Below are 18777 nucleotides of genomic sequence, written 5' to 3'. Positions count from 1 at the left end.
TATAATAACGGCACCTTCGCAACAGAAAGCAAAAAAGTTTGCGTAAACATTCACTGCAAAACCTTCATAACATCAGCGGCTGGAGACGCCAAAAGAACTGTTTTTTTTTCTTTGAAGTGGGATCTAGGTTATAACGGATCCTGGATCATTAAGATCCTTTTTGGAGGTATACCAGGATACGTGAATGCCATTCTTAGAAGAAGCCGGATCTGACGATTTAAATCCGTCATTGTTGTTTCCTTGGAACTGTTCTTCACTTCAAGGATTCGCATGAAATATGATTTTGTTTTTCTAGCATTCTCTCTCTCTCTCTCTCTCTCTCTCTCTCTCTCGTGTTCTCTCTCTCTGGTTTCTCTCTCTCTTACTTTATTGACTCTCTACCTCTCTCGTTAATAACTTTACAAGTGTGGTTTACTCCTGTTACCTCTTACTTTATTGACTCCCGTACCTCATAGTCGCCCAATACCGCAAGCACCAGACAACCAGGGCCTGGTTCAAGTTTGAGTAACCCCCTATATATAGATATATACAGGTATATATATATATATATATATATATATATATATATATATATATATATATATATATATATATATATATGTATATATATGTATATATAAAGTGTGTGTGTATAGATATATAAAATGTGCGTGTGTGTGTGTGTAAATGCAAGCACAAAATAAACGTATACAGTCATAATATGATGAATTATATGACGAGTTTGTGTACATCTAATCGTCGTGTACTCTTAAATCATTTAATGCCTCTTCAGCATCATCAAATACAACTTACTACTACTACTACTACTACTACTAATAATAATAATAATAATAATAATAATAATAATAATAATAATAATAATAATAATAATAATAATAATAATATAAACACACCAAGATAACTGAATCGTTGTATTGGTTTGCCATTCGGGAGCTATGGACCAACTTAACAAGGCATCGCAGTTTCAATATATTTTCAGTGTCCCAGTGCATGACTCCCAATCCCTACCTTTTAATTTTCACCTGTCAATTGTTATTCATAATTTTATGGTAGTGTGATCGCAGCCATTTGTGGCAGTTGAAATTGTCTTAGCTGTCACATTTCGCTGTTTTACGCCGGGTGGCGGCCATGTAACAGCGCTCCAAATTTGGGATTGTTCTGAAAACTCTGTGTCATGGTCTTCCAGGGTCATGGGTGCTGAGGTGTGATTCCCTTTTGCTTGATCGTAAACTGAGGCATATTATCTTTTTTTTTTTTTGCCACCGTTTTTTTTAGGTGTGTTGACGAGGTTATTTTAGAGATTTTTCTTCATTTTGCTTAATATTTTCTTTGTCTAATTAATCAATGTTCGTTGTTTCTTGCTTAGAGATTTCGGATTTGTGATAGCTGTTCGCCTCTAGCTGTTCAGCCAATTTTAAAGATCCTTTTATTTTATCTTCTATTTCATTTTATTCTATTCAATTCTATTTTTTTATCATTGTGCACTGTTCCTTCATCTTGACCTGTTAACCCCTGATTTATTTTTATATACTTCATGTTCCTTCTTATTCAATTTTCCTTCTATTTCCCTATATTTCTGTTATTAGCACCATTTTCTCATTTTTTGCAAAACGGATTGTGGGCTTCTTCAAGACGAAGTGTTTCAAATAATAATAATAATAATAATAATAATAATAATAATAATAATAATAATAATAATAATAATAATAATAATAATAATAATAATATTTCCATTTTCGAATTTTATTTCAAAGTTCTTTTATGCTCCATATATTTCAGAGCACCTTGTTGAAATATTAACCGCGTAATCTACTAAGACGTCTTATAAAAAAAACCAATTGCATACTTTATCCTAAAAGAATATTGCAATTACTACTACTACTAATACTACTACTACTACTACTAATAATAATAATAATAATAATAATAATAATAATAATAATATAATAATAATAAAAATGATAATAATAATACAGCGCTACCAACATCAGCACAGAATCCATTATCCCTGAATACAAATTTTAATTGTTTATGATACTCTGTTCCGGCTGCCATTCAAATGGGGTGTTCCGGAATTGTCCTAAAAGGAACGGAAGTCTGCATGAGGTCACAGAATAATAATAATAATAATAATAATAATAATAATAATAATAATAATAATAATAATAATAATAAGAAGAAGAAGAAGAAGAAGAAGAAGAAGAAGAAGAAGAAGAAGAAGAAAGTCAATGGTGTTTTTACTTGACTGCAGTCCTTCGAACTCCTTCCATCAGCGTCACAAAAATACCCAGGGATGCGGCAAAAGGAAGCCGTTAGCATCCTGGCTATGTCTCCCGTGCGACCCGCTGCTGTAAACAATCTCGTAAAAGGAAAGGAGAGAGAGAGAGAGAGAGAGAGAGAGAGAGAGAGAGAGAGAGAGAGAGAGAGAGAGAGTTGAAACAACTCTTTTTCAAAATCATACGATACACGAGGAAGCAGAGAATGGACGTATGAAAAGAAAGGAAATTTATGAGAAGAGAGTCAGAACACAGAGAGAGAGAGAGAGAGAGAGAGAGAGAGAGAGAGAGAGAGAGAGAGAGAGAGAGAGAGCTGAAACAACTTTTTTTTCAAAATCATACGATACACAAGGAAGTAGAGAATGGACGTATGAAAGAAAGGAAATATATGAGAAAGAGCGTCAGAGAGAGAGAGAGAGAGAGAGAGAGAGAGAGAGAGAGAGAGAGAGAGAGAGAGAGAGAGAGGAACTTCGTAACAAACTCGGGCGGAGGTTCCGGTTGCGGCAGGATTACCAAGTGGCTCTGTCCTTGGACCGGGGTTGTGGGGGACAGAGAGACAGAGGGGAGGGGAATGGGAGGGGGGAAGAGGGAGGGTAAAGTGGATTTCCTTGTTTATTTCACCTTAACGGGGACAATCTCCTCTGGAATTCAGCGTGAAGTTTCGTTGTCTCTTTTATCTACACATTTCTATTATCCCTGCAATCACTGTGCAAGGTTCTAGAGTTTTTATTACACTATTATTATTATTATTATTATTATTATTATTATTATTATTATTATCACACAGAAGATGGACCCTATTCATATGGAACTATCCCACCAAAGGGGCCATTGGCTTGAAATTCAGGCTTCCAAAGAATATGGTGTTCGTTGGAAACAAGTAACAGAAGGTAATGGGAAATACAAAAAAAAGACATCACTTCAGAAAAAAGAAAATTAAATTAGCATATTAATAAATAAATATATAAATTTTGAGTGCTTGGAATTAGGACGACTGGATGGAACGAGTGCTTGGATTTTGTTATTGGTTGGCTCTGAGCTCATTTGCATTTCCTGAGTAAATGCTTGGAGTAGAAATAAAAATTATTAAAATCAGAATATCATTTACATTTAAATTAAACAGGTCAACGTTTCAGGGTCTAAATCAAGAATCAAAATCAAGAATCACTTATTCTTGTTAAAGGAGAAAACGCTTTCACAATATTTCTATATTACCTCATTGAAAGCTGTTTGCCAAAAAGGTACTCACATCGAAAATTATATACTCTATGCAAAGAAACAGAAACTTAGCAAGCTTAACAGCGTAAAATGATTGTATATTACCTCATTAAAAACTGTTTATCAAAAAAGTACTTATATTGAAAATCACATATCCTATGTAAAAAAAATGTAAGAATTAGCTTCTTTTTACTGACAACGTCAAGGAGACAGTGTTAATCCAGGTAAAATCAATGAGTCGAATTAAAAAAAAAAAAAAAGTCCTTTAGAGATAAGTTCCAAATTTCTCTTCATTTTCTGACTTTAGTTTCTCTTTCAAACATGTCTCCGGAGGGTTGGTGTTGGTCATCTAGGTCATAAATATTTGGAGAATTATGTCCAAGAGATATTTATCAGCGCTAAATGTGAACATTTTTCTGCAAGTGCATTTCATTAACAGAAAACGGCTGATTTATATATATATGTATATATACGTATATATATATAAATATATATATATATGTGTGTGTGTGTATACTGTATATATACGAATGTCTTTTACTGTAATACAACAGTATAATATGAAGATAAAAAGGCCCATAAAACACTGTATGAACGTTTCAACCATATATTTCGAGCACTTCCTTCTGTTCCCCTGTTCACTGTATGTATGTATGTATGTATGTATTATATAATATGTGCATATAAAATATATATACATACATATACACAAATATATATATACATACATACATACGCACATAATATATAATATATTCATACATACATATAATATATATATATATATATATATATATATATATATATATATATATATATATATATATATATATATAAAACCATTGTTTGCCTGGATAAATCTTACGACCAAACTCAAACAAAAGTATTCCTTGAATTTTTATCTAGCCTTTGAATAGAGCGGTGTTTATAACGAAAGCCCTTTCCCGTTCGTATAACTAACGAAACACGTCCTACCATAAGAAAAGCGAATGAGTTGGGTTCCACCGAATGAGAGATTCCTTACGGAGAATTTATATCACCTGAATTAAAGTTCATGAATTGTGTAAAATTGTTTTTTTCCGGTTAATATCCAAACGAGAAGCTTCGCGATTGTTATGAAAGAAAGAAAGAGGTCAGTGCAAGGTCACAGAGGATAGCTAAGTGCGCGCAATAAAAAACAAAACAATAATAAAAAAAAATCAGCTTTGTTTTTACTGACCCGGTGGAATGAAGGCCACCAGAGTTTCTGGGTGACATTAAAAAAAATGTTTTTCTTATTTTATTTAAAAAGTATATATATTTTTGATGAGTGTCTGAACGTGATGGAAATGACTGTCTGAATGTTTTTGAAATATGTAATGCAATTATCAATTGTTTCTCTCTCTCTCTCTCTCTCTCTCTCTCTCTCTCTCTCTCTCTCTCTCTCTCTCTCTCTCTCTCTCCTACATTCTTTACGAGACTAAAACATGATACTCTCTCTCTTTTTATTTAAAAAGTATATATATTTTTAATGAGGATCTGAGCGTGATGGAAATGATTATCTGAACGTTTTTGAAATATGTAATGCAATTATCAGTTCTCTCTCTCTCTCTCTCTCTCTCTCTCTCTCTCTCTCTCTCTCTCTCTCTCTCTCTCTTCTCTCTCTCTCCCTTGCGATTTCGGTGCTAGTCAGCATTGATTCGGTAAAATCTAGTGAAAGCTAATATGTCACTTACAGTCGCAAATAAAAAAAAATTAACTTTGAAAGGTTATGATAACAACCCCCTCTTCCCCCCCACACCTCCCCCAAAAAAAGAACGCATCTAGGCCTCTGCTCCAGTATCAGTCTAAAAGTGGGACTACCCAATTAATCGAAAACCGGATTCTGGAGAACAAAACGCGGGCCGCTCGAGCGAGCGAGAGAGAGAGAGAGAGAGAGAGAGAGAGAGAGAGAGAGAGAGAGAGAGAATCATGTTTTCGTATTGTAAAGAATGCAGGAGAGAGAGAGAGAGAAAATCATTTTTTCGTTTCGTAAAGAATGTAGGAAGAGAGAGAGAGAGAGAGAGAGAGAGAGAGAGAGAGAGAGAGAGAGAGAGAGAGGCTTGGTAGGCGACCCTTGAGCGCAACTGTGCATGCAGGGTACAGTTACCTGATCGTAGTACATTTGCATATTCCGGGTACAACGGGCAGCTTGAACCAGCGCCCGTTAGGGGGGTCATTTTTCCTGTGATGGGCAGAAAAACAAACGGAAGTTGTTTGCGAATGTAAAGGCAAAAATAGAACGAAGGGGGTTCCGTTAATTTAAGGATCCTGGCTGCTCATGGTTTAAAATATGTCTGCCAGCTGATTTCTAGTTCGCAAGAACAGAAAGCACAATAAACGGTTCTTCTCAAAACTGGTTCCTAAATCTAGTGTTAGGAGACTTCGAGATCGAAGCTGAGGGCAGATTTTTCTGAGTCTCCACATACAAAAGCGTGTCATTAATTGATAATCATAAATAATATTGTCTCCTTGAGTGATTATCATATATAACAGTATTTCACTGGCTGATGATAATATGTATTAATATCTCACTAGTTGAAGGTCATATGCAAACGTTTCTCATTTTTTGGTAGCTATTCCAAAAACTGTTTCATTGATGATCATCTATAAAATTATTTTATTGGGTGCTGAGCATATCCAGAATTATCTAATTGGTTGACAGTCATTATGCAAATGTTTTATCACAGGCTGGTGACCATATGCAAAAGAGTCCAATTCGTTGACAGTCTTAAGTAAAAGTTTCCAACAGGTCCTTGTCAAACTTTAAAATCCTTGCCATTTACTATTGTTTATTTCTGTTCATTTACAGTCCTTTCATAGGTTGACGACCATAAAGAAGAGGGCTCACTGTTTGATGTCCATAGGTAAAAGGTCTCTCACTGGATGATGTTCTTAGTCTGAACATTTCTTAATCCCAAAGTCGTGTTTCTTATGAAGCAAACAAACGAACAAAAGAAAGCGTGTCTTCGAACGTACTGCAAGAGTAAAAAAAAAAAAAAAAAAAAACGCACCATGTCCTAAGTGAAAGTGAAAAGAATGTTAAAAATTCACTTTCCCATAAAGTACTTTTGTGAGTAGCACGCTGATACGTGACCTAGAAGGGGTCAACCACTGTCTGGACCTTTCAACCTTCACATCAATCCAAGCGAGCGTTAACCTTTCCAACCTTTGCATTGGGCTTTTCCAACTTCATTAGATGAAACTTTCAGATATATTCTTCATATGATCGAGGTTTAAAATTAATGAAAAGGTTTCGTTAACCATTTCAATCTTTTATATTACAAGTATGAAGCAAGTGTGAAATATCTAAAACAGTGTATTACTCTTTTCATACACGTCGAATTTTACAACATGATGAATTAGGCCTCTCAGACTTTGCACAACACCTTGCAAGTCTTGTATTTCTTAATTCCAACAAATCCTCAAGATTTTTCAATCTCGCTCCATGTCCTTCAAAGCCTACGTCAAATTTTACGTCTATCATTCCTACCATTCATTCCTCCCGTTTCTATATTTGCGTATTTTCATACTATAATTCACTTATTGCATTCTGTAAATTTTCACTCTCAATTCTAGATTGGTATTTTTCTGTCCGTATGTTTACACCTTCCAGTACCAATCCCTATAGTCATGTATTCTAATCCCTTAATTTACATATTTCAGTATCTACTTTGAAACTTTCCAGTTTCTACATTTACAGCTTCCATTCCCTACATTCTTACATTTAAATCCTTTCTTTAATTCATTTTTGTACCAACATTCACACTTTTTAATTCTGGATTTGCACCTCACAGGTGAACAAGTACACCTTCTAGTCCCAACATTTTTACCTCCTGGTCACTTCAGTAAAAAGATTCTAAGACTTTAATTTACATGTTTCAATACCTATAGTTATACTATTTATTCCTACATTTGAAACTTTCCAGTCTCTATATTTACAGCTTCAAGTCCCTACATTTTTTTACATTTAAATCCCTCCTTCAATTCATTTTTGTATCTACTTTTACAGTTTTATAATTCTGGATTTGCACCTCACAAATTTTACATCTACACCTAGTCCTAACATTTACAATCCACATAATCCCTAAAAACCCACAAATTTCATACTCATTTTTGTACCAACATTCACACTTTTTCATTCTGGATTTGCACCTCACAAATTCTACATTTACACCTTCTAGTCCTAACATTTACACTCCACAGAATCCCTAATTCTCATATATTTCATTCCCTACATTCATATACCTTTCTTCACCCTCCGCCTCACTTAACAGTCCGAGAGTTGCGGCCCGCGTCCTTCGTAAATGTTATCTAGTTTTTGCTCGAATCCAGGAAAGGCGGCAAACTGCGAATTTCATCCGTTCGGATTTGATTGAAACAACTAAATCGGCGGCCATTGTATCATCAACCCGCGACGGCTACCTGAAATTTCAAAGTACTTGCAAGCAGTTTGTTGATCTGAAGACAAGCTAACGAGAACCCCTGCCGGAGGCTGTCAAGTGTGTGTGTGTGTGTGTTTGGTCAAGCCAATGCATTTAGGCAAACAGGTATACGAGGGAGGTGAGGTGAGGTGAGAGAAAGTGAGGCGGTGGTGTTCTACTTGGGTAAGGCTACTGCCCTCTGCCAAGGTGCACAGCCCTCCTCCTCCTCACCTCCTCAGTGCCTCTTCTCACTCCTCACCTACAGTCCTACAGTCCTCCTCCTCCCTCCTCAGTGCCTCTTCTCACTCCTCACCTACACAATTCGTATGTACCTAGCTGCGACATTCCTCTCGTAGGAGATGCCTTGCAATATCAACAACATAACGGTTACAGCTATTTATAAAAGCCTGAGCTGATCTCTCTCTCTCTCTCTCTCTCTCTCTCTCTCTCTCTCTCTCTCTCTCTCTCTCTCTCCCCCGATTTTTTTGCGAAATAAGCAAATACATAGTGAAAATTCTTTCTGTAATACTGTAAAGAAATACAAATTCATCCCATTTCCTATGTAAAACAGAGAGAGAGAGAGAGAGAGAGAAAGAGAATAAACTTCATTACAATAGCTAAGTCTAAACACACATAGAGACACACACACACATATATATATATATATGTGTGTGTGTGTGTAGATATATGAGTGTGCATGTGTGAGTATATATGCAGTGTGTACGCACGAATTACAAGTTAATTATACCAAATACCCCCGATATATCTAAGACAAAAAGTGTTGCCATGATCCTTGAACACAGTTGTAGTTTAACAGAGACTCAATTAAAACAAACACCTCAAAGCGTTGGTACCCATTGTTTTTGAGATGCCGGTCTTCAAAAACCAATCACTCAATCACACCTAATTTAATACTGGACCAGAATGATCCACAGACTGAGTGGAACAGCAACGCGCTTCCCCACCATAAAGAAATGAATAACATTCCTTGGGAATTTTTTTTTAATTGCTGCAACTGATTTCGCAACAGGTTGTGGTTATTTCATTTTCACTACCACTATTCCGGCCGGTACTATTATTACTGCTTTTTGTTGCTCTACTGCTACTACTACTACTACTACTACTACTACTACTACTGCTGGTGCCTCTGTCACAAATAAATTATTCATCAACAACACAAACTATTTTCTTGCTTCCTTAAGAATCAGAAATAAATATGTTAACACATCTGTAAACGAGTGAATATCTTTTCCATTCTATTTGCATTAGTCTTCATCATGAAACAGGAAAATACCAGTTCACTGAACGCTCTGTCTCTCTACCTTTCAGAATAACCAGATCTCGAAATTCTCTAAAAGGAGTAAAATGACGTGTGTGTGTCTCAAACCTTCTTGTTGGAGTGATGATCACAGGATTTCAAATCTACATGACCCCGACCTCAAACTCTAAAACGAAAGGCTCTATTTAAGAGAAAATGTATCTCGATTATGTATCTATAAGTCCAATGACCTCTTCGCGTCTTTTAATGTCAATCAATTAGATTACAACAAGGCCACTCAGCTTTTCAATAAAATCAATAATGTCTGTCTGGATGCTTATAATTTCGCACTCGCACACACACATACATAAATACATATATATACATATATGTACGTATATGTACGTATGTATATATATATATATATATATATATATATATATATGCATATATATACATATATATAAATATAAATCTTGTCTTTTTCCAATATCTAAAATACTAATATAAAAGATTTTATGAATTATACATACTGCATAATATTAATTATAATATGTAAATCGACATGTACATATATATATATATATATATATATATATATATATATATATATATATATATATATATATATATATATATATATACACACACAAATATATACTCATGTCGCATGACTGAAACAGGCGTGGAAAATAACAGACAGAATTTGATGCAACCAAAGCAACTCTCCCTTGGGTAGAGGTTTCATCAAAAACAATACATAAAAAGCAAATAAAAGCTTTCTTTAACAAACAAAAAGTAAATAAAACTTTCTCAACCCAACAACAATAAACAAAAGCGAAAAGAACACAAAGGAAATACAGGAGAAAAGAGAGACAAAAATACTTTCTAACATTCGTTCGACAGGAAACATCAGTACATGAGAATACAATATATTATTCAAATTATTACTTTTACATATTTGATAAAGGAGAGGTCTCATGGAACAAATGTGCCTTGGTCATGGCTCGCTCTCTCTCTCTCTCTCTCTCTCTCTCTCTCTCTCTCTCTCTTCCTCCTTCTAAGAGATCTCTCCCCCTTCCCCCACCCCTTCCGCCAACATCCCCACCCCACCCCAGTCTCCAAACCAGTTTTCCTGCTATGCTTGAAGGGAAGAAGTCAAGAATTATCTCATTTAAGTTATTTCCGTTTGAGAAGCCACGTTGCCGAGACAGTTAGTGTTGTCCCTGCGGACTCGGAAGAGAAAACAGCATAAATTATTCCTTGTCACAATAGAGTTCCTTGCGGTTTTTTATCTTCGGTTTACAATGGAAATCGCCCCCTACTCTCTCTCTCTCTCTCTCTCTCTCTCTCTCACGACTTCGGTATTTTCATTTGCGATTTTATTTAAAACGATTAAAAATCTCCCTGTCGTTACATAATTACTCTCTCTCTCTCTCTCTCTCTCTCTCTCTCTCTCTCTCTCTCTCTCTCTCTCTCTGCCCCTTGGGACTTCGGCATTTTCAATTGGGATTTGATTTTAACAATTAAAAATCTTCCTGTTGTTACTTAATTACTCTCTCTCTCTCTCTCTCTCTCTCTCTCAATAAATCTAATCCTTCGGGCCAGCCCTAGGAGAGCTGTTAACCAGCTCAGTGGTCTGGTTAAACTAAGATATACTTAACTTCTCTCTCTCTCTCTCTCTCTCTCTCTCTCTCTCTCTCTCTCTCTCTCTCTCTCACACACACACACACACACACACACACTTGCGACTTCAATATTTTCATTTGGGTTCAGTTTTGAAGAATAAAAAATCTCCTTCATGTTACTCAATTACTGTAAAAAGCTTAGAGAGGCCAACAAGTTAATTACACCTGTATTCCAATCATTGAAAAGAAAGCGAAAGATCCGGAGTGATTGACTGAATAAGTTATCTGGCGTCTCTAATGGCAGGAAGATTTTACGAGATGAAGAAAGCGGAAGAAAAGAGGACAAAGATGTTGAAGTACACAGCGACTATGACTGATTTTCGTAGGGTAAATGTGCGAATTAATCGCCTGACAGGTGTTACGCATTTGCTACAGGGTTACTGTACTTAAGAGGTATTTCATGCAAGCTTTTGTTTATTTGCATGTGTACAGTACAATAGCACACAATTTAATATTTATTATATATATATGATTATTTTTTTTTTTTAATGCATATATTCTTGTTTGTTTTTTTCTATCTCTATCATCTTTGTGTAACACACACACACACACAGACACACACACACACATATATATATATATATATATATATATATATATATATATATATATATATATATATATATATATATATATATATATATATATATATATATATATATGCATCTATATATGTATGCATATATATAATATATATATTTATTTATATACATATATATATATATGTATATGTATGTATATGTATATGTATGCATGTATGTGCATAGAATGCCACTGTTGCTAACGACGCACGTTAAGTGAATAATGAAGCCCCGGTGATTCAGAGCCTCGGTATGATTATTGCCCTTCATTACCCTTCGCAACGGGGTCATGCATTATGCCAATAACGTATCACGAAAAGTGATTAACTTTGTTTACAAGCGACTGTGGCTGAAGAACACGTGCGCATCGATTCTCTGCACGGAGAGGTTGCCTTTCTTCTTATTGCCTTTTCTTCTTCTTACTTCTTTTTCACTTTGTCTTTTAATCTTCTGTTCCTATTTTGAACTTCTTTTACTCCTGTTTGTCTTTTTCTTCTTCTTCTGTTCGTATTTCCTTGATATTTCCTTCAGTTCACATTCCTGTTACTTTTCTTCCCTCATTCCAACTTTTCCTACTTTCGTCTGTTCCTTCTTCTCTTATTTTTCTCATATTCCTAGTTACGTTTTCCTCTATTCATAATTCTCCTTAAACTGTTTCTGTTCTTGATTCTCTTTCGTTTCCGCAATTTAATATGCTAAGCCTTTATTTTATGCGCTAATCCTAATATCAAATAGGGTAATGTCCGATTATGGATGTATTTTACAGTTATGATTATAATTTTCTATCTTGATTGAAAACTACAACGATCCCATCATAATGCAGCCTTCAGCTATAAAGCGATTTACGCACTATCACCGCAGTATAACAAAATATTAATCTTCCTAATAAATTGATTGATTTATAGATTTTAGGTACGCATGCCAAGCAGCGCTGAAAATGAAATTGGCAGTAAAAGTTTGAAAGGTGTAACAGGAGGAAAATTCGCAGTTGCACTATGAATCAATTGTAAGGGGAGGATGGACAGTAATATGGAAGAAAGAGAATATGAACGAAGGTACAGTAAAAGGAATGAAATCAGTTGCAGCCAGGGGCCAGTCTTCCTAATAAAAGTATCCCTGTATTTCAAAATTTTAACCTAGTGATTCAAAACTGGATCATCATTTTAACGATTTTTATTTTACTACACGAGAGTACTTATAAATTCATAAATAATTGTCTGAACAATTTGAAAGTCTTTTATTGAACAAATTATTTTCTTACAATGAAAGAAATCCCTCAGAGATAAATACTGTTGTGGTTATTACTTACAAACATAAACAAGTAACAATTACGCAAAAGTTTCTTCGGCGCAATCGAGTTTTCTGTACAGCTGCTACAGCGTATAATCAAGGCCACCAAAAACAGACCTATCTTTCGGTGGTCTCGGTATAATGCTGTATGAGCCCTCTAGCCTAAGTATATATATATATATATATATATATATATATATATATATATATATATATATATATATATATATATATATATATATATATTTATTCGACCCCTCCACTTCCACTTCAACCTCTCCTCGGTGTATAAATCTATCACGATGGTCAGTTTCCTCTTCGCATTATGATAACGGAACCGTGGGTGTTTTTCCCAGGCTACCGGGGGAGGGGGAAGGGAGGGGTGGAAGGGGGAGGGGGAGCCATTCATACCTTGCAGGAAGAGCTCCTTCCAGGTGTCGTTAGAGGATACATACGCACACGCATTCATACATACATATATACACATACATATATACATATACATACATACATGTATGCATCAGGACGTTTGAGAGAAGTTGTCAAGAAGTATTGAATTGTTGGAGTCATTGCGTGGACAAACAGTTGCTATAAATGTGCAACTTAAAACTAGGATATCTTTATGCAGGCGTTGCAAAGTACCTTCCAGTAACTATTCACCTGTCTATTAATCCTTACACACACACACTCACACGGCCTGAAAATATTTTGTGAGTGCGGGGAAGCAGTCGTTTAAATATTACATCTTAAAATCAATCTTCACGAAACGTGCAAAACAAGAACAGGATGGCTAAATCTTATCCCGGATAACAAGTAAGTCGAATTTAAATGGCAACAAAATATTTAAGTCGGGTTTAAAGGGCAACAAACTATTCAAGTCGGATTTAAATGGCAAGAAAATATGTAAGTCGGATTTAAATGGCAACAAAATATTTAAGTCGGGTTTAAATGGCCACAAAATATCGAGGTCGGATATAAATGGCAACAAAATATTTTTGTCGGATTTAAATGGCAACAAAATATTTTTGTCCAGTTTAAATGGCAATAAAATATTGAAGGTTTCGTGGTTTTAATTTCAGTAAGCTTTACTGAGCACAAAATGAACCCTTTTAAAAATTCTGTTTCCTTGCTCTGGTACGAAGAAGCATAACGACAGCAGAAGTAGCACAGCACAGGATGAAACCGCGAGAGCTGAAACTGGCAAGAGCCGAGATATGTGACTGCCACCGTGACTCTAAACAAGTAAAAAATGCGCCGAAGTTTCTTCGGCGCACCTCGACTCAATCGAGTTTTCCGTACAGCATATAATCAAGGCCACCGAAAGTAGATCTATCTTTCGGTGGTCTCGGCATAGTGCTGTTTGAGCCGCAGCCCATGCATCTTTAACCACGGCCCGGTGGTAGCATGTCCTATATCGTTGCCAGGTGCACGATTATGGCTAACTTCAACCTTAAATAAAATAAAAACTACTGAGGCTAGAGGGCTGCAATTTGATGTTTGACGATTGGAGGGTGGATGATCAACATACCGATTCGCAGCCCTCTAGCCTTAGCAGTTTTTAAGATCTGAGGGCGGACGGACAGACAAAGCCGGCACAATAGTTTTCTCTTACAGAAAACTAAAACGTAAAAGACTTGAGTTTTCAAAAGCCGAAAATGAAATCCACATCCTTCACTCATGATTCGACCTCCCTTTCAATGCGCCGTCAAACGAATTTTGTTTTATTTGTTTATGGGTGCCACCGGATCCCTCATCACGAAAGTAAGTGTCATATTTATCGATGGGCGTAGCTCCCTACCTGTCGGGAAATGTCAGCCCCTATGTAGGTAAATCCATAAGCATTATAAGTCAGAATGATATGGAATATCCAACGTTGTTGGTCATGTGAGCCATTCCATCCCAGCTCTCAATACGGCACTGTAAACTTAGCATACTTGCATGGCACTGAAACTTAGCATATTTGTTTGGCACTTAAACTTGGCACATTTGTATGGCACTGTAAACTTGGCATATTTGTGTGGCACTGTAAACTTAGTATATTTGTTTGGGACTGTAAACTTGGCATATTTGCATGGCACTGTAAACTTGGCATATTTGCACAAAAATGACATTATCACTGTCCACATGGCATCTTCATAAATAAGTATACAATTGAAAAAACTGTCAATACATAAAAACGCAATAAAACAGCATAAGGAGTCGAGTTTTATGCAGCTATGTGCATGGATAAAAATCTTTCAATTAAAATTTCGTTTTGGACATCTTTCCAATTCGTGGACTTAGCGTCCTCATGAAATTCGCAGAATCACTGACGCAGCTATAACAAGATTCAAAAAGGTCCCAATACCTTAGAAGACACTGCCATACCTGTCTTACTATTTCCCTTTAGTAGATCTAACATAGACTTTTTACTTCTAGGAGCGAGAATCCGAAAGGAATCGCCTCTTGGACTATGAGAATTCGCACGATATAGCTGGCCTACATTTCCTTCCAATGCAAGACTAACCATTTTCCCATGGGGAGGAGATGTTATATCTGACAATCTCCTTTCTCTCTCTCTCTCTCTCTCTCTCTCTCTCTCTCTCTCTCTCTCTCTCTCTCTCTCTCTCTCTCTCTCTCTCTCTGGACGTAATTTTCGAAGTGAATGTGACTATGGGTTAGGTACGCTACATCTCGGCAAATGAGCCAAAACCGAGATGGAGAAATTTGGCGATTGCTGGAAAAGTGTACTGGAAGAAGTTAAAACTTAAAAAAAAAAAAAAATGGGTGGAAATATTTAGAGAATAAGGATTAGACAGCTGAGTAGTCACAAGAAGAGTAATGAAACACAGACTGATAATTGAAAAAGTACATTTCGCAACAGGAAATGACAAGCATAAACATAATTGTATACAATCGTCCATATGATGGTAGACTGCATGATCTATGGAATATGACAACCAGAGACTTGAGCTTTCTATACAGAGTGGCTGGAGGCTGTTATACCACAGTAAGGTATTAGAAATTAAACATTAGAACATGTAGCATGAAAGACTTAATTACAATTAAAAAAAGTGAATGACTTCCACAGAAAGTATAATAAATGAATATAAAACTCTTCTTAGTTCTAAAGTGAAGCATAATTAATCATCGTCCCACCCCACACACAAAAAAAATGCCCAACAGAACCAAAACAACCATAACACACGATGAGGAGGATGACGGCGGTGAGCAACAAGCTGGTGGAAGCCGTGACGTCACGGATCCCTCCAAGGTGTAGCTCGTGCCGTTCGATGACTGTGTTCAAGTTACCGTTAGCTTTTTTCATTCTGACGCGATCTTTCGAACAAATGCTTCGACCTCCGTCTGGTCGAACGCTCTCCCCTGCTACAGAATACAATATACACACACACACACACACACATATATATACATATATATATATGTGTGTGTGTGTGTGTTTGTGTGTGTGTGTAAAGATATTCCGCAGCTCCCCTACTACAAAAACGCGATTAAAAAAAAATAATTCCGCGCACTTGAATTCGATATTTGGACATGACCCTCCACGAGCACCGCACAGAGAGAGAGAGAGAGAGAGAGAGAGAGACTCTGGTGCAGGCTCAGTTGCAAAATGACAAGCGGGTCAACGCACTGTTCGGAAAATACACGCTCGAGAATGGCCGTCTCACTCCTGAAGAAACCAGCCTGTGTTGCGTTCCCTTGAAGAATGGAAGCGCTATTGTTTTGTTACAGGAACATTTGTGATATTGCTGTCACCGCTTCTCTTAATGGCGTCGTCATCATCGTCGACACACCATTATTATTATTATTGTTATTATTATTATTATGGGAACAAGCTGGGAAGAAGAAGAAGAATTATTATTATTATTATTATTATTATTATTATTAATCTGATTCTCTCTTACCAATCGGTGTATACAGTACCTTCTTCTTCTTCTTCTTATTATTATTATTATTACTATTATTATTATTATTAATATTATTATTATATTAATCTAATTCTCTCTTACCAATCGGTGTATATAGCACCTTCTTCTTCTTCTTCTTCTTCTTCTTCTTCTTCTTCTTCTTCTTCTTCTTATTATTATTATTATTATTATTATTATTATTATTATTATTATTATTATTATTATTATTAATCTGATTCTCTCTTACCAATCGGTGTATATAGTACCTTCTTTTTCTTTTTATTATTACTATTATTACTATTATTATTATTATTATTATTTATTATTATTAATCTGATTCTCTCTTACCAATCGGTGTATATAGTACCTTCTTCTTTTATTATTATTATTATTATTATTATTATTATTATTATTATTATTATTATTATTATTATTAATCTGATTCTCTCTTACCAATCGGTGTATGCAGCACCTTCTTCTTCTTCTTCTTCTTCTTCGTCTTCTTCTTCTTCTTCTTCTTCTTCTTAGTATTATTATTATTATTATTATTATTATTATTATTATTATTATTATTATTATTATTATTATTATTAGTTCACCAGTAAGTGTAATGTTGTACTTTTATATCATCATCACTATCATTATTCAACTCATCTCTCACCGATCGATGGAAGAAATACTTTATTATTAGTATTACTTTGATTATCATTATATCATTTCTTTAATGGCCAGTCTGACAATCACCAAATCTGTAATACCGCCTTTGATCAGAAGATGTGGTTTGAATAAACACATTCCAATTGCGACTAAATGAACTGAATAAAAAACCTACCACTGGTTTTATATTTCTAAAGTCGGAACTGTCAAACAAACACTGGGGAATTAAATAAAACCTTTTAGATTTAGGAAAGAAAACAAGTGTCCAAAACACAGAATGAAAACCCGTTGAATAAAATGGTGAAATCACGATCATTCGACATTGATAAATGTGGATAGGCTTAATCAAGTACAGGTACGTGTGAAGAATTAATCAGGAGAAAGCCAGAGAAAATATGCCTATATATACGTACATTATATATATCATATATATATGTATATATTTATATATATAAACATACATACATACACACACACGTACAACATACATACACACACATGAAAATATATATATATATATATATATATATATATATATATATATATATATATATATATATATAATATATATAATATGGAAGAAAATATATCTCTACAAAACAAGACAGCTCTCTCTCTCTCTCTCTATCCCCTCTCTCTCTCTCTCTCTTACACTAATGACAACAAAAATTAACCAAAAAAAAAAAGAAGAAAAAATTAGCCACCGCCCTAAGCATGTAAAGTTATTAGAATTCCTGCGGAGCGCGTAGAAAGCCGAATGTGTTTGCGCAGACATTTCCGCTTGTCCCCAAAAACTCGGTGCACATCATTTTCTTCTGCGGAATTCGGAAATCAGCACCTCGGAGACCGCCCTGGCTGGCCGGAGGGGGACCTTGTTAAAAAGGTAAGTCTAGGGAAGCTCATCCGAACGGCACGAAGGAATGGAGAGGAGGAGGAAGAGGAGGAGGAACAGAGGCAACAGCAAGAGCAATATTGCAAGACATGCAACAGGTGGAGAGAGAGAGAGGGGGTGAGGGAGAGGGAGAGAGAGAGAGGTAGGGAGGGAGGGAGAGAGAGAGAGAGGGAGGGAAGAAGGGAGGCAGGTAGGGGCTATTTTCAATAGCCCTCCACCAGAATGTGTCCTCTTCCCCTCCACATAAGTGGCCAATCGGTATTCGTATCTCGCTCCTGGATCACGCACCTCCTCCGTCAACTGGCATGAAAGAAGCGGAAGGTGACGACGGCGAGGATATTAAAAAAAAAAAAAAGTTCACTTCGCTTTTGACAGCTATCGGCCAGGTTCGTACGGGAATAAAAGACTGGAATATTTGGCCCTAAGTTGCACTACACGCTCGTGCTCCTTTGGCTCACCGAGAGACCCGCCCCCACACATTTCTATGGACTGGAAAAACTTCATGGAACAACTTTCCGAATTCCAGACAGACGCCCAGGAACGTCTATTCTGATTCGCCAGGAATGA

General features: G+C 35.9%; 1 protein-coding gene across 5 annotated transcripts in view; it reads right to left on the bottom strand.

Moving 5' to 3' along the window:
• LOC136842796 (hillarin-like) overlaps window positions 1–18777 on the bottom strand; it is a 154557-nt gene that overhangs the window by 127200 nt on the left and 8580 nt on the right. The gene's annotated exons all lie outside the window — the stretch shown is intronic.

The sequence above is a fragment of the Macrobrachium rosenbergii genome, chromosome 10, assembly GCF_040412425.1.
Source record: "Macrobrachium rosenbergii isolate ZJJX-2024 chromosome 10, ASM4041242v1, whole genome shotgun sequence".
NCBI lineage: Eukaryota > Metazoa > Arthropoda > Malacostraca > Decapoda > Palaemonidae > Macrobrachium > Macrobrachium rosenbergii.
This window is presented reverse-complemented; position numbering and strand designations above follow the sequence as displayed.